The 25,192-nt window shown below is 34.3% G+C and overlaps 1 protein-coding gene across 2 annotated transcripts in view; it reads right to left on the bottom strand.

Moving 5' to 3' along the window:
• Positions 1-22,055, bottom strand: part of LOC144216064 (uncharacterized) — a 224,854-nt gene extending 202,799 nt beyond the window's left edge. Inside the window, exon 1 of one of the 2 annotated variants that reach the window (XM_077745334.1) lies at positions 21,924-22,055. The gene's annotated coding sequence lies outside the window, so the exon portion shown is untranslated. The remainder of the gene's footprint in view (positions 1-21,923) is intronic. The other variant, XM_077745335.1, reaches the window with a different exon arrangement.
• Between the last annotated feature and the right edge of the window lie 3,137 nt (positions 22,056-25,192).

The raw sequence follows: 25,192 nt of genomic DNA, 5'->3' as shown, positions 1-25,192 counted from the left end.
AACAAAAAAAAAAAAAAAAAAAAAAAAAAAGAAACTGCTCTCACTCATTTTACTGAATGAACACTGAACAAAAGAAATCCTACAGGGCTGGTGTTTCTCTACCAGGAATTAGTAATTTGATCATGGAAATTCCAGTATGTTTCATGGATATTCAACCTCAGAGAGCATTTAGAAACCTGGAGTAAGCACTTGCCATTTATTGTGTAGAGAAATGCTGGACCATTAAACTATATTTATTGAACAGCCAATATGCATAAAACACCATATTAAATGGTATAAATACAGGAGTACCCTCAAAATAGTCTCTCCCTCTTTTTCTTGTGCCAAAACCCAATCCCAACCTTCAAACAATGAGGAGAATGTAGTAACTACTAAGAAAGAAGGAAGAATGACAGTTTTGCTAAGCAGGTGAAAAACTGTAGCTGTTTCTTAGTTTCTGGTCACTTTCTAGTTTCATGTTCCAGCCTCTCATTAAGTCTGGCTTAAGCTGTTTCCTTCATTTTTTTTGGTGAGATGCCAGAACTCCATGTCACAAATGAGCCTACTGTCCATTTACCCAACACAGAACGCGCAAGACATTTCCAGTGTCTCTTACATCAGTGTTTCCCTGCTGTTGTACATGGTGTTGTTACAGACAGTGATGGGAGAGGAGTTGAATAGCTTTTTGCCTCTGGGGCATTTTGATGTCCACTCATTTATGAGTATGTTAGTTTGCAGCCAGGTTTAAGTCTCAAAATGTGCTACCTAACCAGCCAGCCTCATGTTATAAACTCCAGGCTTAAGAGCTGCATTATCTTCTTAAAATATTGTTTTTTGGCAACCTGCCTCCTCTTTGTAGGGGCAAACATTTAATGTAACTAATTACCCATAAAATAATATTAAAGAGTTACAGTGATGAGACATAGAGATATTTAGGATGGGGGAGGTGAAACACAGGGATACTGGACTTTATGAAATTACATATACATCATTAAAAGTGAGTAAAGCTTGGTCATCAGAGATCATCAGCCTAACAAAGATATTATTTTAATTTTTTAAATTGTTTTCTTATACTGAAATGATTCCTGACTACAATGATATTACCCAATGTAATAGAATATGGTATCAAATAATATTTTATAAAATAAGTTCAAAACATCATAATACTCATCACCCTGATACTATATCTCAGAGACACTCTCATTTACTACTTGTCCCTTTTCACTAATATGAATCCCACCTATGCTGAAATTAGCTCATCTTTTTTGTCACTGATTTCACCTAGAATACATATTTTGTCTGTTGACTAGTGCTTTAATGGGCTAACTTGAACTCTTCCTTTTGTAAATTATGGGTCTCATATTGTCTAACTGATCTTTCTGAGTACACACTCTTTCCCAATTTACATTCATAATTTTTCTGAAATGTCTCTCTTATGTACAGCCATAGTGTCTCTTCCATACTTATAACAGTGAAAATTGTATACATTCTTTTTTCTTTTTTGCCTATTTAAGTCATTTGACTGAGATAGTATGGAAAATGAATTATACTAAGTCTTGCATTATCTGTATAAAGTACATTAGGGATGCAAGCATTTGGTAAGTATTTGTTGAATGACAGGGCATTCTGCCTTAATCACACTGGTCTAGATGAGGTCACTGCATACATTTATCACTAAATTCTATATTGCTACCTTTGGATTAACACTGCCTTGCATTTTAATTTCATCATAGCAACTAACTGTAGAGCTTTGCGCAACACTTTTACACCAATGAATCCTATTTTTATCATCTATAAAAACAAATAGCTGGTTTTGATTCTTTCATATTTGAGGTGATCAAGCTACCAAAGATGAATGGGAGAGGAGAGAGAGAGAGCAATAAATATAAAGCATATAATGTAAACTGCAAAGCAACTGAAGCAATACCTTAACTCCTAAGCTATATGAAAACTCTTCATTTTATAAGGTGTGTAGTTATAACACAGTGATGTAGCAGATAAAGGATATGATGGATATAGGGAATAATTTAAGGGAATGAACAATGGAATAATATCATCTTTACTTTTTTATTCCCCATCTGCATTCCACACCATCCTTATTACTGTCTTATGTATCCTCTTACTTATTGCATTCTTCACTTTGCTAACTTCCTCAAAGTGTGACTAGTAATAGGTCTTTGTATAAACTGTTTTTTTCCTCATGTTTCTTTGTTGTACTTGCATATTCATCTTTAATTTCTTTTGTCATCCTCTTGCACTTTCTTTCTATTTTCCTGTGAAGAATTAACTTCAGAGTTTTATCATGCATAGTACTTACAGAAGGAAAAGAATATTATGGTGAAAAAATCTGTTTGAACACAGCAGTTCCTCAAAGAATTCTCTGTATTCCTATGTGTTTGAAAAATTACTACTGCATTTGATAAAATTGGAATGATTTATAACTTATTAGCCATACTTATTCTAGAAGTATTTCAAAATAAAATCCAAATTTAACATCCAGGGGTGCCTGGGTGACTCAGGTGGTTAAGTGTCTCACTTAGGCTTAGGTTTGCATCAGGATCTGTGCTGACAGTGTAGAGCCTGCTTAGGTCTCTCTCTCTCTCCCTCTCTCTCTGGCCCTCACCCACTCTCTCTCAAAATAAATAAACTTTAAAAAAAAAGGAATAAAATTTTTAAAAAAGCATTTGACATCTTATAGTAGTATAAAATCTGGATACACAAAAGTTGTTACCACATTTTCTTATTTCTAAGAGTGAGAAGACCAATAATTTATAACAAAATAATTTTACTTATTTGCTATTAAAGAGTGAATATAGTTTTACATGATCATTTAATATATAAAAGGACACTTAACTTTAATAATAAGTAGGAAAATACAAATTGAATTCACAAGAGGAGTGTGCAGTACTGATCCTGCCTGAAAATATGCCAGCAGTAAACATAGTAGCTAAGTTTTCATTTAGAATCCATACTGTTTTCCAGTTCTTCATCTCCAAAGAAGCCATACTGTTAACTTTTATTTCCATGAGGCTTCTTCAGAATGCTCTCATTTTTTTATTTATACTATTCACAATTAATGAAATTTAGATGATTAAGTCAATTAAGATGATTAAGTCTTTATGATTTTAAAGATTGTAAAACGTTAGATATTTAGTAGAAGCTAGCTTATTGCCTTATACTAAACAAATATTGGTTAAATGACTAACTACTTTATCCATCTATTTTAGTTAGCAGGATCAAAATTTTCAGTTAATTATTCCTCTTTCCTCAAGGACTAATCTCTATCCCTGTCTTACAGTGTTCCCAATAGGCTATCCAGCCATGCATTATTTAATTCCAAAGTTACATAAATAAACCTTTAATAAATCTCTTGGATTCTATTTATCATTCCACTGGTAGCTAACCAATAGGGGAGATATTTCTATGAAGAGGATCCAAAGGTAATCTCATTCTCACCTTACAGCTTTCACCTTTTTTTGCCTTGTCACTTTGTTTAATTGCCACAAAAATGAAGATTACTATTTCTAACTTTATTCTTCAAAGAAAAAATCTTACTTTACTTTTCAGAAGGACCTACTTCAAAATATATACTTATTTTTAGGCATTCCTTTACTCCTATACTATGTGTAAATCTTTCTAATATATTAACTCACATATTCCTTTGGATACTTTGATCACTTATTTAGTGAAAACTTTTTGTCAAGATAGTAAGTATGAATGATGGTTTCTCTGATTTCTTTTAAATGATACTGTTTTTGGTAATCTTTGTTAATATAAAAGTGTAACTAGGTCCAAGTAATTAAAAGGCATCACTTTGGAAGTAATTAAAAGATAACTCATGCTAATTCTGAAGCCAAACCTACAAACACTAAAGTCTGTAACTTAATAGTATCTACTTTTATAGTTAGATAAGGTACTAATTATTTAGAGATGTAACAACACTAGATCATGTCAAATTTCTCAATAGTTATAGAATCTTGTGAATAAAAAGGTAGAAAAACCCCTTCACTTTCGTATGACTATGAGCTCTAAAAAAATATACCAAGATTCAAACTGGAATCTAGGAATCAATGAGTTAGTGTAATGCTAAATGTACATAAGGATAGATTCTGTAATTTCCCATGAGAGATGATTCATTACTTTGAAGATGTTGATCAGACATATGTTACATTGAGTTATTTCCTCTAGTTTCTCTCATTTATCCTTCACCTGCCAGTATATGTGAGAAATACAGTTTTTCTGGACTGATATTCTTCCCTAATGTTCATCTTTTGCTCAGTTCCTGGGGCTTTGAACCTTCATGCATCTACTTTTGCAAGAAAATGATGGTATAATTAATTTTTAAATAGTAATATTCTCTGAGTAATTATTCAGTAAATAATCACCTAGCATTATTCACAACTGTATGTATTTGCAAGAGAAACAGTTATAGTTTGAAATCTTGTCTGAGACACATCAACACATTAAGAGTGGATTATTTTATGTGTTGTCTATATTTGTTTGCAATTTCAGTTTTTATTTCATTCTATTAAGAATATTTATTGCGTTCATTATCATCCCTGCCTAGGATTTTTTTTTCCTGTTTCTGTCAAAAATTCTACTGGGATTTTGATAGGGATAGCATGGGATCTGTAGATGATTTTTGGCAGTACGGAGATTTTAATATTAAGTCCTCCCGACTATGAACATGGATGTCTTCTTATTTATTTGTGTCTTCTTCAACTTCTTGCATTAGCATGTTGTAGTTTTCAGTGGACAAGGTCTTTCACTTCCTTGGTTAAGTTTATTCATAAGTATTTTTTTGGATGATACTGTAAATGGGACTGTTTTCTTAACAATTTTTAGGTTAGTTTGTAGTATACTGAGAGGCAACTGATATCTGTATGTTAATTCTTGTATCTTACAACTTTAATGAATTTATTAGTTCAAACAGTACTTTGTGGAATCTTTAGGGTTTTTTACACATAATAACATGTTACCTGCAAATATGTAATTTTACTTCTTACTTGCTAATATGGATGCATTTTATTTATTTTCCTTACCTAGTTGCTCTGGCTAGGATTTCCAGTATATTGAATAGAAGTGGTAAGAGTGGCCACCCTTGCCTTATTCTTGATCTTAGAGGACAAGCTTTCAGTTTTCTGCACTGAGTATGACATCAGCTGTGGAATTTTCATATATGATATGTTGACAGGTTTTGTTTTGTTTTGTATTTTAAAAATGAATGATTCTAAACTTTTGTCAAATGCTTTTCTTTTTTTTTTCTTTTAAGTTTATTTTTTATTTTGAGAAAGAGAGAGAACAGGGGAGGGACAGAGAAAGAGGAAGAGAGAAAAAATACGAAGCAGGCTCTGCACTGTCATCATGGAGCCTGATGCGGAGCACAAACTCATGAACCATGAGATCATGACCTGAGCTGAAATCAAGAGTTGGACTCTTAAGTGACTGAGCCACTCAGGTGTCCCTCAAATGCTTTTTCTACGTCTACTGAAAGGACTGTGTGATTTTTATCCTATATTCCATTAATGTGGTATATTGCATTATTTGATTTGCCTATGTTGAATATCCTTGCATCTCAATGATAAATCCTACTTTGTCATTATGTATGATCCTTTAATGTGCTGGTCAATTTGATTTGCTGATTTGTAACCACAAGACACCAAAGTCAAAGCAATCTTGAGAAAAAAGAACAAAGTTGGATGCATCACTTTTTTTGAATTCAAATATATTACAAAGCTACAGTCATTAAAACAGTATGGAGGTGCCTGGCTGGCTCAGTGGTTAAGAGTCCAACTCTTGGTCACGGCTCAGGTCATGATCTCCTGGTTCATGAGACCGAGCTCCAAGTGGGACTCTGTGCTAACAATGTGAAGCCTGCTTGGGATATTCTCTCTCCCATTTTCTCTGCCTCTCTTTCTCTCTCAATATAATAAACATTTTTTAAATAATAAAAACAAAAAAAGACAGTCTGACACTGGAATAAAAATAGACATATAAACCAATTGAACAGAATACAGAAAGGAACTTATGAATATGTGGCCTACTAAACTTTTACAAGATGCCAAGAAGGGGAAAAGGAGTCTCTTCCACAATAGTGTTTGGAAAACTACATATCCACATGCAAAAGAATGTTAATTGGGTCCTTATCTTACAACAAAAATCAACTGAAAATAGATTAAAGATTTAAACTTAAGACCTGAAACTATAAAATTTTGGGAAGAAAACAAAGGGGGGAAATTACATGACGTGGGTCCTGGTAATGATTTCTTGAATATAACGTCAAAAGAACAAGACAAAATGCAAAAATAGGCACATGAAAGTGCCTCAAACTAAAAAGCTTCTGCACAGCACAGGAAACAATTAAGAGTAAAAAAAAAATATCAAAATTGGAGAAAATATTTGCAAATTATGTATCTGATAAGATTAGTCTCCAAAATATATAATTTCTACAACTTAATATCATTAAAAACAAATATCCCTGTTTTAAAAATGTGTAAAGGATATGACCACTAGAGTATAAAATATGCTAAACATGACTACTCATTAAGGAAATGCAAATCAAAGCAATGAGATACCACTTCCAGCTGTTAAAATGGCTGGAAAGAGAAGAGAAGAGAAAAGAAGAGAAAAAAGAAAAGAAGGAAGGAAGGAAATAAGCATTGGTGAGGATGTGGAGAAAATGGCACATTCATACATTCTTGGTGGGAATGTAAAATGGTACAGCTACTGAGAAAATGAGTATGGAAGTTCCCCCCAAATTAAAAGAGACTATCAAATTTTCTAGCAATCTCATTTTGGGGCATATATTAAAAAAATGACAATCAGAATCTCTAAGAGTTATCTGCACTGCCATTTCATTGCAGTATTATTCACAGTAGCCAAAATATTGAATAACTAAATGCCCATCAGTAGATGAATGCATCAAGTAAATGTGGTACAGATATACCATGGAATATAATTTGTACTCTAAAAAGAAGGAAATCCTACCATATATGATAACATGAGTGAATTTGGAGGACATTATGCTAAGTGAAATAAACCACTCATAGGACAAATGCTTAAAAACTGCTGTTTTGTAAATGATCTAAAATATTCAAACTCACATAAACAGACTGTAGAGTTATGGCTTGCCAGGGATGAGGAAGGAGGCAAGGGGCAGTTGCTGTTCAATGTGTTTCTAGATACAGTTATGCAAGATGAGTAAATTCTAGGTAATTACTATACAACACTACATCTATAGTTAGTAATACTGTATTGTATACTTAAAAATTTGTCAAGAGAGTTACTTATTTCAGGTAAGTATTCTATTCATAATAATAATAACAATAATAAAAAAAATCATCCATGCCTAGCCCAGAACAAACATATAATGTTATCCCTATCCATTGAAATTTATGAATGAATATGGTTTTACCAGATAGTGGTCTTTAAGTACCACTAAATGTAAGTACACATCCTAAATTCCATGTTTGCTTAAATATAAATCTCACTGAAAGATCAGTTAATCAATTAAGGTATGTTTCAGAAAGGAGGAGCAATGTGGAAATCAGGCCAACCCTGAGGTAGCTAGTTATAGAATAAAAATTGAACTGTCAATCAGGACAACTGTTTCCTAGAAGTAGCTGAAGCTTATTTCTGAAGTAGGAGTGACCCATGTCCTCACTTACACTTGAGGCTCTTGATCCAACTTACCTTCAATAAGCTTTCCCTTGTGGTGATTTTAGTTTTCTAGAATACTATGTTTGAATAATTCACCCTTGTGTTTTTTGTCAACATAGAAGTCATTTTTTAAAAATCTATATTGAGTTGAGTTTGCTCAACTTCATATTGATCTCTGTCATAATGGAATGTGTTTAGAAACTTTAAATATTTTTCTTCAACAAGTCCTCCATTGAAAGACCATACAGTTATGGGACTATGGAAACCTATGTTTAAACACATGGCTTTACTACTTATCTGTCACTAAATTACACAGAACAACTTACGCTTCTGAGATTTAGGATTTTATCTCCAAACTACAGAAAAGAAACTACATTTTAGAGGTACTAAGCAGACTAGCAGTATTGTATATGTAACGACATAACAGAATTTATGATGTTATAAGTGATTACCAGAATTATTAATCTGGGGTGAATATAGAGAGGTGCCTCGAAGATTAAATAAATAAATAAAACTAAATTTGTTTGGCTTGGATTAAAAAAGTCTATCTTAATACCCTTAATAGCTTTAAGAATATCTATACCAGACAATTTTACCTATATTAACCATACTATCTTATGAGTAGTTATTTGGAATAAAATCAGGAAAAAACAGCAAAGCACCAAATTTAGCTCATCTCCTCAGAGCCTGTCCTCCCTGCTAGAAACTATGTTTATTCACTATCGACAGCCTTCAGGGAGCTGCTTTTTATGCTATGTTCAGAATTTATTGTTGTTATCTGTAAGGTCTGTCGGACAAGACCTTACTAAGCACTCACTGGAGGTACAAGTTACACCAATATCTTCCTAAAATGTAAATCTGATCATTTTTAAAAGACACATCATTCTTAGAATAAAGCTCAAAGTGTTATATTTGCCTCATTCTTAATAAGTCTAATATAGCAGAGGCTTCTGCTTCTTATCACCTCCCCACCCTCCCCCTGAATTGCTCCACATGATTCATTTATGCTGGCTTCTGTCTTGCAATTTCCTTTTGTCTCTCTGTTTAAGGCTTTCACTTATGTAGTTCACATGACAAGATTGCCTTTCCTTTTCTTCTTACCTAACTGGTTTGCTGAAATGTGTTTTCCTCAGAAAAGTCAACACTGTTCTCCCATTCACGATTAGGATCCACTCAAAATTTCCTCATAGCACTTTACAATTTTTTCCTCAGTCTTGCATGGTCACTTAGGGAATCTCTTATATTTACATGGTTAGCTATGGTCAGTCATTTCTAGGAATGTATTATATGCAGTTGTTCTCACATAGTAAAAAGAAAACAAATATTTGTGAAATGAATGGATGAATTATACAATCCTAAATGAGACCACATGATTTTACCTCCATGTTTATTTGTTTGTTCATTTGGTATGGTTTGGTTTTATTTTATATTTCAACATTATTTTTAATGTACTAACACACTTAAAGAACTTTGAATAAAATGACTTATCAAAGCTTCCTTCTAGTTACCTTTCCTCTGAAAGAGATTGAACTAAAATAAGAATTTGACTGTATTCTATATTCTCACATTTTAGTATTCCACTTATATGGAAACTTAGGGCAGAATTAATTATTTTTAGTATAATTTAAATAAAATAAGATTGGTTTCATTATTTTATTAGTAAATTTGGGGGAATAATTTTTACTTCAGTATCACATGTTTTTTCAAAAGTTATCAAATATTCAAGTATGCTACAGGAATTAATTTAAATTAATTAACTCCACTTAAGACTAGAGAAGACTTATCCAAAAAAAATTAAAATATAGTGTGTAAATAGTATATTATGTTATAAAGTTGTGAAAAACTCTGATGAAATCTTCATTTTCAGATTTAACTATTAGTTTATTAATTGATCTTTACATGTATTTCCTACAGACTAGCATAGTTTTTAGCAACAGCTTCTCTATATATCAACATATAGTATATATAAAATACATAAACTGATGGAGTTCCTGGGTGGCTGAGTTTATTGAGCATCTGACTATTGATTTCAGCTTAGATCATGAGCCCAGGGTTATAAGATCAAGCCTGCTGCACATGGACCCTGTTTAAGATTCTCTCTCTGTCTCTCCCTCTGACCCCTCCCCTGTTCATGCACTCTATGAATAAAATATAAAATAAATAAGATGATTCCATTTAAATACACACACACACACACACACACACACACACATAAACTAATTCTCCATTCTGTTCTTTGATAAAGCCATCTCCTAGACCATTATGTAGAATTGGAGTTTGGTGAAGATTCCTCTACTCCCATAGCACCCAGTGCTTCATTTTATTAAGTTCCTATCCTGACTCCTTCCCTCAAAAAGCATGATCTACTTGAATATAACAAAGGATTTTTATTTATCTATCTTAAAATCTAATACTTTCATTGTTATAATAACTGAAATCAGGGCTTATAGGCAAAATCACATAAGAAGATGACAGTTTAAAAAAGGTTTATAGGGGCGCCTGGGTGGCTTAGTTGGTTAAGCGTCCGACTTTCGCTCAAGTCATGATCTCTCAGTTCGTGGGTTCGAGCCCCGCGTCGGGCTCTGTGCTGACTGCCAGCTCGGAGCCTGGAGCCTGTTTCAGTCTGTGACTCCCTCTCTCTCTGACCCTCCCCTGCTCACGCTGTCTCTCTCTCTCTCCTAGAAATAAATAAAAATATTAAAAAAAAAAAAGGTTTATAGAAGTTAAAATACCCTCCAGACATCTATGAGAGCCATTAGTTGGAGGCTCTGTTGAACGTGGATGAGAAGAAAACACAAAAATCTGAGAGCAATTTGGCAGACAACCAGGAAAAGACAGAAGCAAATACAGTTGCTTTAATGATGTGAGATGAAATGAAACCTAACCATGCATAGACTCTCTGTGTCTCAACACTCCTCTCTGCTTCTTCACACTCCTTAATGACACTGTGAGGAACTACACACCAATCTGCTTTGCAAGAAGGTGATCACTACAGACAAAGGAATAAGAGACAATGAACCTTGTGTTTTAAGCCATGATATCTGTGATTACAACATCAATTACCTAAAAGGACATAAAAGCCAGCAAAAAACAAGTTTCCCCACTTGTTTCCCAATGGAAAACTTTGGAGGAAAAAAGGCTAAGATAAATATAAATGTAGAAATTAAAAGTTGCTAGAGGGGAATTTCGGAAAGATGACATTGACAGAGACAGAAGCCTTTTTGTTTTTTTCCCCCAAATGCTGAATTTTTACATAACAAAAAGAGCACAACCCAAAACTCCTGGACCACATTTACAACAACACGAAGTGAAAAATTATTCCAACTCCCCCAAAATATGAGCAGATGTTGGTAAACTAGCAATACATACAAGACGTGTGCAGTTAAAAACATCTGTGTACTAGAGAAGAAAGCATTCAGATAGAATTTGGGGTACCTGAGGAAAGGAAGGTACTAGGATAGCCGACAGATATTCACTAAAAAGCAGGTGAAAATGAGAGGGCTTTCCTACTCCAATGCTAGGTGAAGGCAAGGGGATCGCATGAGAACTGAAGGAGCTAGAGACATGCGGTGTCTTAGGAGTCTTCACTAGGTTCCTTTCTATACAGAAGGGAAGAAGAGATCCAGCCCCATATGGGGTTAAGTAACAGTACCAGAAAATCTGAGGACACAAGCAAAAATATTTTGAAAATACCCAAAATAAATATAACGAGGGAAGTCTGTGACATTAGAAAAATGTCCTGAACCATGCTCCCTTCTGAGAGTTAGAAAACCTAATTTCAAATGGAAATGAGGAACATAATAGTATCAGTGTAAATCTTAAAGAAAAGTGCTATAAGAACAGAGAAGTAAAAGGAAAATTATCTCCCTATGAATGAACAATAAAAGTATGCCAGAAAGATGTTCCCACAAAAATGATTTAAATGATTAACATACTCTCTCAAAATGAGTTACAGAAGATAGCAAAAAAAGAAAAAAAATTAAAGTACAACATAAATCAGAACTAAATAAACTCAGAATGAGATGACAAATAGAAGTAGATACAAAAGAAAATCACTGTAAAAATTAAGATGAACTAGAAGTAATGCAAGAGCAAATAAGCCTAAGAAATGAGAAAAATAAGAGGGGGGAAGAGGAAAATTTAAAAAATCAAAATAAATAAAGAAGATTCCAGCAAGTAGATAACATTGATTACATAGTCCCTCTTACCTGAAACAAACAGAAACAAAGAAATATATACAAAATTGTTTTTCAAAGCATTGGACAACAGGCAAAGGACATTCCTAAGAGATGAGAAATGCATGAGATAAGCAAGCCCTGCGAGTGGTCCAGCCTAGTGCTTAAGACCTTGTAGGATCCACCACGGTGGGGAACCAGCACAGACAACAGCAGAATCCCACAGCTGAAGGGATGAAATTAAGAATGGCACCGTTGCCCAGCAGATTTCTAAAACTTATTCATCTTTATTGCAACCCCCTCCCTCTATCCCTCAGCAACCACCATTATATTATCTGCCTCTGTAAGTTTGACTATTTGATACACCTCATGTAAGAATCACAGGTGTGTGCATATCCATCTCATCAGAACATATACATTATACACATGCAATATTCTGTATATCAATAATACCTCAATAAAAGTGGAACAATGAGGAACTTTGACAATTCGATAGACGAGAGAGAAAGACAGAGAGACAGAGAGAGAGAGACAGAGAGACAGAGACCGGGAACACCAAGAAAGCAAGTCTCACAAAATAAGAGAAACAAAGGTATACAAAGAGAACCCCAAAAGACGTGCAGACAATGTTCAATAGAGTTTTGATCAGCACATGTGGAAATGGCCTAAGGCTGGGTAAATAACTATCTGAAAGGATTAAAGAGAACTATACAGGAGAACCGAAATGGGGCTAAGGATAGTACCTATTCCTACTAATCTTATTGGCAAATCTCAAAATTCACATGACACTGAATATTCATAGTGGTCTTTCTCCAGTAGTGAGGAATAATTAGCCAGACTCAATGCTTAATTAACATGAAGTCCCATCTAACATACACAAAATATGTATGTACCTAATCACAGAGTTTCACAATGAACCTAACAGAGATCCAAAAATCAAGCAAACTGGGGGGAAAAAAGACAAATCAATCACACTCAGGGATTTCAGCATCCTTCTCTCAGTACTTTATAGAATAGTAGATATTGCATTAAATCAGCAAGGTTACAGTAGACCTGAACAGTACCATCAACCAACATGACCTAACAGGCAGTTATAAAAACCCTCCACAACAGAATATATATCCCTTCTAAGGGATAAGTGAATATTAGTAAAGATTGACCATGTTCTGAACCACAAAGCATGTCTCAATGAATTTAACATATAGTATGTAATAGTAAATATGATCCCTGAGACTTATTGAATTAAGCTAGAAATCAGTAACATAAACATAAATTCCCCCTAATATGTGGATAGTAAACAACACACACTTTTAACTAACCAGTGGGTAAAAAAGAAATCAAGAGAAGAAAGTTTCTTTGAAATTAATTAAAATAAAAGCTAAATATATCAAAATTTGTTGGATGCTATTTAAAGAGCCCCTGTGGTGTCTCATAGACTAAATACCTATAGTCACAAAAAAGTCTCAAATCATTATCAGGAAATCAGTAAAGAAATAGATTTAAATAAATCTATCAACCAAGGTGATCTAGTAGATATTTGTAAATACTCTCCCCCAGGCATATAGAGTATGCTACTCTTTCAAGCGCACATGGAGCATTTACTAAGACAGACCATACTGTGACCCATAATATAGATCTTGATGAATTTAAAATAATTTAAGGCACATAGTATGTTTTCTGATCACAATGGAATTACGTAAAAAATTGTAACAGGTGGTAGGAATGCAAACTGGTACAACCACTGTGGAAAACAGTATGAAGCTTTCTCAAAAACTTAAAAATAGAACTACCCTACAATCCAGGAACCATACTACTGGGTATTTACCCAAATAATACAAAGATACTAATTCAAAGGGATACACACACCCCTAGGTTCATGGCAGCATTATTTATAATAATCAAATTATGGAAGCAGTCCAAGTATCTATCAACACACAGATAAAGAAGATGTGGCATATATATACAATGGAATACAATCTGCCATAAAAAAAGAATGAAACCTTGTCATTTGCAACATGGGTAGAGCTAGAGAGTATAATGCTAAGCAAAATAAGTCAAAGAAAGTCAAATACTATGTGATTTCACTCATATCTGGAGTTCAAGAAACGAAACAAATGAGCAAGATGAAAAAAAGAGAGAAACCAAGAAACAGGCTCTTAATTACAGAATACAAATTCATTGTTTCCAGAGGGGAAGTAGATGAGGTTGGAGGAAATAAAGAATGGAGATTAAAGAGTATACTTACCATGATTAAAATAATAATAATAAAATGATAAAATAAAATCTCTATATGATGATTTTCCAGTAATGTTTAGTTAACCATTTTCCCAAGCACATATAAAAATTTCACTGTCATTTTCTAGACTTCTATTTGCCCACTTTTTTTCCACACAATTCCAAAAAACATAAACATTGCCACAAACTTTAGACTTCTGTTACATCAGCACCCCACTTCCAGGTATCAATTTTTGGATAGGTTAGATTTGTTTACCAAACCAAGTCAAAATAGCTTTAAACACTTTTTTTTTTAATCATTCAAATTGACTTGGGGTTGGCTAGAGTTAAATGTTCTAGGATGAGCCCAGGATGGAGGCTCTGCTTCAAACTACAGATTATCTGGATCTGCTCTCTTCTTTGAGTCTGGACTCAAGTCTATTTGTAATGTAAATACTCCGGGGCAGAGACTGGGCCCAGGGAACATCTCTGAAAGTTACATGTCAAAGACAAGGACAAGTGGAGGGGCACCTGGGTGACTCAGTTGGTTAAGCTTCTGACTCTGGATCTCCACTCAGGTCATGATTTCATGGTTCTTGAGATCAAGTGCCCTATCAGGCTCTGTGCTGACAGTGCAAAGCCTGCTGGAAATTCTCTCTCTCCCTCTCTCTCTCTGCCCCTTCCCATACTTGCATGTGCTGTCTCTCTGTCTCTCTCTCAAAATAAGTAAACATTTAAAAAATAATAAAAAGATAAGTGGAAACATACAAGAATTCTTAAAGTCTAGCATCTTGACCAGCCCATTTTCACCAAAAGCTACAGGTGACTATTGGATACTCAGACAACTTGTGTCAAAGGACCATCAGGCAAGAAGGTGAAATATCATTCAGGGAGGGTTAACTGAGATGGAACATTAATTAGATGTAAGGCTTCTGTTACACATTGGAGGCAGGGGAAGATGCAAGTTTGGTAACATTTTGGTTCACTTGGACATTCTTAATATTCAGTTGTCCAACTCTGATAGTAAAAGATAAGTGCAGTAATCTTGGCCTGGGAATCACCTAACATTAAGTTCAGGGTCACACCACCAGTTAAGGTACTGAGACCAGGAGAGGTATTTGTTAAGACTGTGGGGATTCTAGATTGGATAGTACAGAATGGATATGTGGAGAAATCTAAGAACATACATGAGAATATGAACAAAATAGGGGAAAAATAGTCCCATATTTATGTAAGAAATTGAATTTGTAGCCAAAACCTGTGTTTTAAAGAGAGCTTTTTTAAATTTTTTGTTTATTTTTGAGAGAGAGAGAGAGAGAGATAGAGTGTATGTGTGAGTGGGGGAAGGGCAAAGAGAGGGGGACACAGAATCCCAACCAGGCTCCACAGCACTATCAGCACAGAGCCTGACATGTGGCTTGATACCAGGAATTATAAGATCATGACCTGAATTGAAATCAAGAGTCAGATGCTTAAACAACTGAGCAATCCTGGTCCACCTCAAAGAGAACTTCTGATCCAAATGGCTTCCTAGTTAATTCTATCCAACATTTAAGTAAGGAATAATAACAATTCTATAAAAATCTTCAATAATTTGATGAGGCTTCCTAACTTATTCTATGAGCATAGCTCTAAACCAGACAGACATTATAAGAAATATCCCTCATGATCCTATAGGCAAAAATCTTAAACAAAAGTTAATGTAGTGAAATCCAGCAAAATATAAAGTGACAATAAATATATCATGTAGAGTTTATGTCATAAATACAAGTTTGGTTTAACATTCAAAACTCTTATCAATATATTTTGCCATGTTAAAATGTTTTAATGAAAAAGATATACTCATCTCCATAGATGCAAGAAAAACGTTTGGCAAAATCAAACATCCATTTCTGATAAATACTCTAAGCAAAGTATGAATAGGGGGAAACCTCCTTGGGGTGCCTGGGTTGCTCAGTCAGTTAAGCCTCCAATTTCAGCTTAGGTCATGATCTAGTGGTCCTCAAGTTCAAGCTCCACATCTGGCTCCATGCTGACAGTTCAGAGCCTGGAGCCTGCTTCAGATTCTGTGTCTCCTCTCTTTCTTTCCCTCCCCCACTCACACTCTGTTTCTCTTTCTATCTCAAGGGAAAAAAAAAAAAAGATAAATAAAAGGAAAGAGAAAAACTTTCTATTTACAGAGGAAAAATAATGTAGGTAGAAAAATCTGATAAAATGGTTGCATTTCTATACAATTATAATGAAACAACAGAAACAGATATCAAAGAATCGATCCCATGTATAATTGCATCAAAAACCATAAAATATCTAGGAATAAACCTAACCAAACAGGTAAATGATCTCTATGCTAAAAACTATAGAAAGCTTATGAAAGAAATTGAAGAAAACACAAAGAAATGGAAAAACATTCCCTGCTCACATATTGGAAGAAAATATTGTTAAAATGTCAATGCTACCCAAAGATATCTATACACTGAATGCAAACCCAATCAAAATAGCACTAGCGTTCTTCACAGAGCTAAAACAAACATTCCTAAAATTTATAAGAATTGCAAAAGACTCCAAATAGCCAAAGTAATGTTGAAAGAGAAAACCAAAGCTGGAGGCATCCCAATCCCAGACTTCAGCCTGTATTACAAAGCTGTAATCATCAAGACAGTATGGTATTGGCACAAAAACAGACACATAGACCAATGGAATAGAGAACCCAGAAATGGGCCCACAAACATATGGCCAACTAATCTTCAACAAAGCAGGAAAAGAGTATCAATGGAAAAAAGAGTGTCTCTTTTGCAAATGGTGCTGAGAGAACTGGACAGCAACATGCAGAAGATTGAAACTGGGCCACTTTATCTTACACCATACACAAAAATAAATTCAAAATGGATGAAAGACCTAAATGTGAGACAGGAAACCATCAAAATCCTACAGGAGAAAACAGGCAGCAACCTCTTTGACCTTGGCCACAGCACCTTCTTACTTGACATGCCTCCAAAGGCAAGAGAAATAAAAGCAAAAATGAACTTTTGGGATCTCGTCAAGATAAGAATCTTTTGCACAACAAAGGAAACAATCAGGAAAACTATAAGACAACCAATGAAATGGGAGAAGATATTTGCAAAAGACATATCAGATAAAGGGTTTGTATCAAAATTCTGTAAATAACTTCTCAAACTCAGCACCAAAAAACAGTTCGGTAAAGAAATGGGTAAAGAAATGAATGGCTACTTTTTCTAAGAAGACATACAGATGGTATACAGACATATGAAAAGATGCTCGACATTATTCATCATCAGGGAGAAACAAATCAAAACCACATTGAGATAACACATCACACTGGTCAAAGTGGCTAAAATTAACAACTCAGGAAACAACAGATTTTGGCAAGGATATGGAGAAAAGGGAACCCTTTGGCACTGTTGGTGGTAATGCAAGCTTTTACAGTCACTTTGGAAAACAATGTGGAGTTTCCTCAAAAAATTAAAAATAGAACTACCCTACAACTCAGCAATTTCACTACTAGAAATTTATCCAAAGGATATAGGAGTGCTGATTCGAAGGGGAACATGCACCCCAATGTTTACAACAATACTATCAATAATAGCCAAATAATGGAAAGACCTCAAATGTCTGTCAACTGATAAATGAATAAAGAAGAGGTGGTATACTAGATACACACACACACACACACACACACACACACACACTAGAATACTATTTGGCAATGAAAAAGAATCAAATCTTGCCATTTGTAACAATGTGGCTGGAACTGCAGGGTATTATCCTAAGCAAAATAAGTCAAAGAAAGACAGATACCATATGATTTCACTAATATGTGGAACTTGAGACACTTAACAGGTGACTATAGGGGGAGGGAAGGAAAAATAAGATACAAACAGAGAGGGAGGCAAACCTTTAGAGACTCTTAAATACAGAGAACAACCTGAAGGCTGAGGAGGGTGGGGTGTTGTGGCAGTGGGGAAAATGGTGATGGGCACTGAGGGCTCTTGTTGGGATGAGCTCGGGCTGGTGTATGTATGTGATAGATCATGAGAATCTACTCTGGAAGCCAAGACTATACTGTATGTTACCTAACTTGAAAATAACTTTAAAAGCCAAAAAAAAAAAAAGGAAAAATCTGATAAAATTAACAAATATTTACTAGATGAGTTTAGTACTGTTGCAGAAAACAAAATCAATATATAGAGATCAATTATATGCCTATACATTACAGACATTTAAAATAAAAATAAAATACTTGAAACAATATTCTTAGGGATATATTTGACACAAATGTTGATAATTTTTCTGACAGTCTTTCATTGAAACTATAAAAGTAGTACTACTCTGAGAACATAAAGAAGACCTAAATAAATGGAGATGTATACTACGTTAATGGGTCAGAACACTCAAGTGTTAAGGTGTTAATTCTCTCACAACTGATCTACATAGAATCAATAAAACCAACCAAAATCCTAGCAGGTTTCTTTATAGAAATCGACAAACTGACCCTAAATTTCATATAAACATACATACAAAAGACATCAAACTACAAATAACTTTTGAAAGATGAACTAACACTACCTAATCTTAAAACATCATAAAACAAATATTTAAGATTGGCACTGGAGTAAACATACCCAAAATGATCAACAAACAAAATGCAGATTTCAAAAACAGACAATGGATGAAGAATTGATTTTTGACAAATGCATAAAGCCAATTCAGTGGTAAATGTATAGAAAATCTTTTCACCAAACAGAGCTGCAACTTTCAAGATATTCATATGTAATGAAATTAACTGTGCTCCACACTTAGCCTAACACTGTATAAAAAATTTAACTCAAATGTATCATAGACCTAAATGTAAAATCTAAAACCATAAAATCTAAAACTATAAAACCATAAAATCTAAAATTCTAGAAGACACCCTTGGAGAAAACTCCTGTTATTTTGGTTAAACAATGATTTTTTAGACAGGCCACCAAAACAAATGGTCCCCAAATGACCAATTCGATAATTGGGCCTCATCAAATTTAAAAACAAAATGAAAAAACAAATCCACAAAACTAGAAGAAGATCTTTGCAAATCATATAATAAAAGACTTGTATCCATACTACATAAAAGGTTCTCAAAACTCAATGAGAAAATAACTAACCAAATACAAATAGACAAAATATATATTTTAGATATGACTATCAAAGGAAATATATAGATGGCAAGGGAGCACACAGAATGATGCTACACCTCATTTGTCATTAACGACATAAAATGAAAAACAAATCGCCTTAATGATTAGAATCATTAGAGTTAAAAAGACAATTCTGATGCTGATGAGGATACACAAGGGCAGAAACTCTTATATAATTCTGGTGGGAACAGAAATGAGAAGGGTACAATCACTTTGGAAAACATTTTGTCTGTTCTTAAGAAGCTAAGCATGCATACTATGTAATATAGCCATTCCACTCCCAGATATTTATTCAAAAAAATTGAAAGCATATGCGCATAAAACACTTATAAACAAGTATTCATAGCAACTTTCCTTGGAACAGCACACACCTGCAAATAACCAAATGCTCATCCACAGGTCAATGAATAAAACTGCGGTATGCTGTGGAATACTGCTCAACAGTGCAAGAGAATGAAATATGTGCATGGAAATATGGAGGAATCTCAAAATGGTTATTATGCTCAGTTAAGGAGGCCAAACAGAAGGAGCACGCTCTATATAATTTCACTGACACAAAACTGTAAGATATGCAAACTAATATATAATGGCAGAAAACAGAGTGACTGGTGAGGGAGAGGAGCAGTTTGGGGCAGGGAGAGGTGAAAGAGGAGTGCAAAGGGGTTTGAGGAAACTTTAGGGAGCTAATGAATGCATTTATCATTTTGATTTTGGTGATGGTTCATAGGTGTATACTTATGTCAAAACATTTCACCTCAATACTTGAAGAAATACTATGCGTTATATTCTCCAACAAGACACACTTTCATAAGAGGGATGAATGTTATGAGATATTTAACCACAAATTCCTTTTGGATATAAAATGCTATCAAAACAATCTATATTGTAGATGCAAAGGCTTAATTAAACATTTCAGTATACGTAGTTAACAAATAAACTCACTGCAAAACAGTGTCAGAACACCAAGTCAAACATAATCTCTAAATCTGAAAAGGTACATACTGTACATTGTCCTCTATAAACAGAAAAGCCCACATTTAATATGGAGTATTTTTCAAATTTAAAGAAACATTGTTTTTTAAGATATTGGGAATTCTGTGTCCTATAAAGAATATGATATATAGTTCAAAAGTCCAAGGAATTAATCCAAAATATTCACTAAAACATTGAAAATTGATCTAATTAAAGTATTAAGTGTGATTAAAATGGTCTTAGAGTAGATTGTATTTTTTTAAATCTTACTTGCAAGTGCTTAAGGAAATTTAATAGTAGGAATTGATACAGGAAAGCATTACTGAAAATCTGAGGCAAATCATAGGTGTTAAGAAGATAGTGCTACAGATTTAGTTACCTAATTTCAATGGAAATATATGCCTTTCGTTTTCCTTGATAAATGCATATTGAATAAAACACATCTGTGTGTCATAAAACTAAAATATTATAACACTGATCTTACCTTTTTGTTTTTTCAGGATTAATAAGGCAGCATAGTAACAGACACACATTCTACCTGATGTTCAAGTACTACTACTCTACAAATACATAAACATACACATATAATCAGGTTAGGAATCAGTAACCAAAAATTGCTTGGTTATAAATATTGCATTATTTTTAGAGAGAAGAAAGGCATTTTCAGATGTGGCCCCAAAAGCAAGTCCGTGAGTTTCTGATACATTTTGCCAAGCGGTTTGAAGAGAAATATACAAAGGTGAATCACCAGAACTCACTTACTTAAAAATCTGTTTTTAACACTGGGATTTTGAAATGATTTTATTTTAATTTTTTATTTTTTTTAATTTTTATTTATTTCTAGGAGAGAGAGAGACAGCGTGAGCAGGGGAGGGTCAGAGAGAGAGGGAGATACAGACTGAAATAGGCTCCAGGCTCTGGGGCCTGGGTTCGACACGGGGCTCAAACCCACAAACCGCGAGATCATGACCCAAGCGAAAGTCGGATGCTTAACTAAGCCACCCAGGTGCCCCGAAATGATTTTAAAATGAGAGGCAACAACATGGAGCTAAAAAACAAAGGTACTACAATTATGGCAATATGTTATAGAATATTATGAATGAAGGGCACTGTTCACATTTACTGTGCTAAAAAAAATACTCTGGTAAACTCCAAAACTATTAACATCCCAAATAAGTGAAAGTTTACTGTTTTTAGTTACAGACTCTGAACAAATTATTGAGAATAGCACTCTCTTTATAAATGTTTATGGATCTATAAAGGATACTTGGTAAAACTTTCAAGCTCAATGTAGCCATATCTCCAGGCATATTCTGAAACCATCTAGTTAGGAGTCCAAGAAATAGTATTAGTTTTGGTTTGGGAAAATGAAAACAAAGACAATTTCCAATTTTTATTCAGGATAATCCTAGTGACAATTTGTTCATTTCTATTTCAAAGATTCCATGGGATTAAACAAGTTGGCTGTGCTAGTTATATATTCCAAACATTCTTTTAAATGTGATTTTAGGAAGTACATTTACAGATAGTAAACACCACAGTAAATTAAAGGAAATAAAACCACTAGTTTAAAATACCTGAAGCTATTTTGTTTGGTTTTGTTTTACTGTTTGTTTCTTCTTTATTATTTCAGACTGTACTTTCAGTTTATTGTAAATATTGCATTTTGGCAGCATAAGTGATTTTATGTTCTTTAAAGAAATGATTACTTTTCAAAGAAAAAAAGAATTACCTTATAAGTTTTTCTCTCACAACTACCTAAGTCACATTTAACTTACTCCATCTTGCCTCTGGATGAATAGAGCAGGTCATACTTTAGAGAAAGGAGGGATGTTGGTTGAAACAGATGGCTTTGTGTCATCCCTGATTCATGGGGAACCATGGCAACAGGCAAAGAGGGGGTGTTGCTTAGCAACTAGAAACAATAATGAAGAGATTTCCAAACTGTATGTAGGAAAAAAAAAGTGCTTTGGAAGAACTTCTGTACTTGGCATAACTGTACACCAAAATTCATTTATGAAACATGTTGAGTACATAATCACCGATCTGGAAAGCACAATGCTTTATAAGAGAAAAATATATCAAATCAGTGGCTTATCAGATATTTTGTCTAAAACATGTTTCTGTATTAATAAATAGCATTTATGACAAAATATAGTTAAAGTACGAAAATCAGAAATGTTTGATCTTGAGATGGAATAATAAGAAATGCTAATTGCAAAATCTATTACTATCAAGTAATATAATACAGCCCGAGATTTTAGATAGGATCAGAAATTTATCTAGTTTGAGCTGCTGTGTGCTGCCACATTTGCAAATATACATGATGCAGTCACCCAAAACATTTCAGGGTAGTCTTTCCCAAGTTACATTAGGCACTGCTGTTACAAACTGTCAACGGCTGTGTTGAAAATGATTTTCTTACTAGCATTTCCCCATGTCTTAAAGTTAATATTGAAAAAATGGCTCATGCAATATTTGTTTATAGTAGTTGTGAAAATAGCACCAAACTGGGTCTTGATGATAGCTATGTAACTATTTTATTATTGTTTGTTTTATGTGTTCCGATATTTAAATATAGGTTTTAATGGACAGGCCACGTTAGGTTTGACATCAAAATGTGTGTATAAACACACACACACACACACAATTTATGTTTTTTCAAGTGTCTGTCATTATATCAACACTTGTTTTATAATAATTATTACATCACCTACTTCATATCTTAAAAGTTTTTCAATGACTTCTAGGCACTTATAATGCACCAACATTTTGCGAGGCCCTATGGTAAATGTTAAACATCTCCTAGAAGAAAAATAACCCTTCTGTGTTTCTCCTCCACTACTACACTCAACACTTCCGTGCTCTGGTCACCAAAAGGTGGACATTTTGCACAAACCGAGCAGTTCTGCAACACCAGCTGGGGGTCCTACAACTGTTTTAACTCCATTCGGATACAACAGTTCCCTCGTATCCGTGGGTAAACGTTCCCAAGGTCCAATTTAAGACAAGATGAAGCCTAAGAAAGGTTAACCACAGGGACATCAGTTCGAAACTCACCTCTGCGTAGTTTTGTGCAAGTTGTTAAACCTCTGGCTCCTCAGTTTCATTTTTTAAAACGCCTACAGGTACTGACTACTGTTGAATTAATGAAACAAGCCCACTAGCCCGAGGTAGCTCTCCTACCCCAGCGGCTGACAGAAACACACCAAATCCAAACCCAAACGCTTTAAAGTTACCGTAGCGAAACCTAAGATCAAACAATCACAAACTGCTGTCTAGGCTGCAGCCAATCAATGAGGCCCTTGCTTTGCACTCATACATACAAAGTTCTCCGTGCTGGCATATGCGTTGTGTTTTCCTGTTGTTGTTGTTGTTGTTGTTGTTGTTGTGCTGGTGTTATTTGTATTCTATTGTATACACTTTCCATATGAGGGGCTCTTCTGGGATTTAGAAGCAGTTAAACTATAGAAGCACTATAAATATCGGTTTACTTCAATACATACTAGTTTAACAATGGAATAGGAAATGTTTAGTATTAAGACGGTTTTAAAGCTTAATTAGTTTAAAATTTTCTTCGTATGTAAAATACATGATTCGTTTAAAGTCAAGGTCTATCTTTTTCTTCTTACCTCATTTTCTTTATTGTATGCTCCATTATGCTATGCATTTCAACCATATTGTCCCTTCTCTGTATTCCCCATAATGTATTAGCTAGACACATTAATTCTCTTTAAGTTACCCTATTTGTGCACCTAAGAAGTGGCAGAAGCTGGATTCATACGTGTATCAGTTTTCTATTTCTATTATCACAAAGTCAAAGGATTAAAGCAATACTCATTTATTGGTTTTATAATTAGGTTAGGATTGGATCAGGTGGACTGAGTTCTCTTACGTTCTCACAAGCTGAAATCAATGTATTGGCAGTTACAGGCACTTGCCTAGAGTCTCTGGAGAAGAATCTGCTTCCACACTTACCTAGATTGCTAACAGAAACCAGTTGCTTGTGGCTATAAATCTGTGGTACCTTTTTATTTCTTTCTTCTTTTTCTTTTTTATTTTTTTTTGGCCCACTGTCTGCCAGGAGGCCATTCTCTCCCACTCCTGGAGGCCGGCCTGTGTTTCTTCTCCCAGGGCCCTCTGCACCTGCAAAGGCAGCAGGGGAGCACTCATACCTACAATCTCTCTCCTTTACATTCTGCAAACAAGCAGAAAAAAACTCTGTTTTTAAAGAGCTTTGTGATTTGATTAGGCTGACCAAAAATCTCACTATTTTAAAGTTAACTGATTAATGATGTTTATTACATCTGCAAAACTACTTGTGCCATGTAATGTAACATAATCACGGAGTAACATCTAGTCATATTCATAAATCCTGTCCACAGATAAAGGGGCAACTATACAAAGGAAGGGCCACTGCGGGTTATTTTTAGAATTCTGCCTATCCCAGCACTCAGGTCCCTGGCATCAGAGACCATTTCTTAGAAACTTTTAATAATGTGGAGCCATATCCATCGTGGTCCTAGTACCTGTTTGAATCCAAGGCATTAGAGGAATCTATTACATTGAATATACAACAAGATTAAATTAGAATTACCCCTGACTTCACAAGTTACTTTGCTCCAAATATCACTTTTTCTTTTTTTAATGCTTTCAGAATGCTGTCAAGATGTCCAAATAAGTTGGGTTTTCTGGCTCCAGATTTAAGATACAAATATATCATTGGAAAATTAATGGAATAAAAAATATAGTCAAGATGACTGAAAACTGCCATTAGTCTCATAAAGCTCCCTTTTTCTGAGTTGTGCAAAATTTATTCTATCATAAAAACAATATGCAATTATATAGTGTGTTGGACATACACAATGAACCCACTTTATTCTCTTAATTTCATATGCTAAATAAAATGTTTTTAGTATTAAAGGAAAATTAATTTTTCATCATTTCTCTTCCTTCAAGTAATTATATCTTTTATTGTGATGGCTTTCAAATAATTCTCAG

The sequence above is a fragment of the Crocuta crocuta genome, unplaced genomic scaffold, assembly GCF_008692635.1.
Source record: "Crocuta crocuta isolate KB4526 unplaced genomic scaffold, BGI_CrCroc_1.0 scaffold439, whole genome shotgun sequence".
NCBI lineage: Eukaryota > Metazoa > Chordata > Mammalia > Carnivora > Hyaenidae > Crocuta > Crocuta crocuta.
Note: the sequence above shows the minus strand (reverse complement) of the source record. Positions and strands in the feature narration are given on the sequence as shown.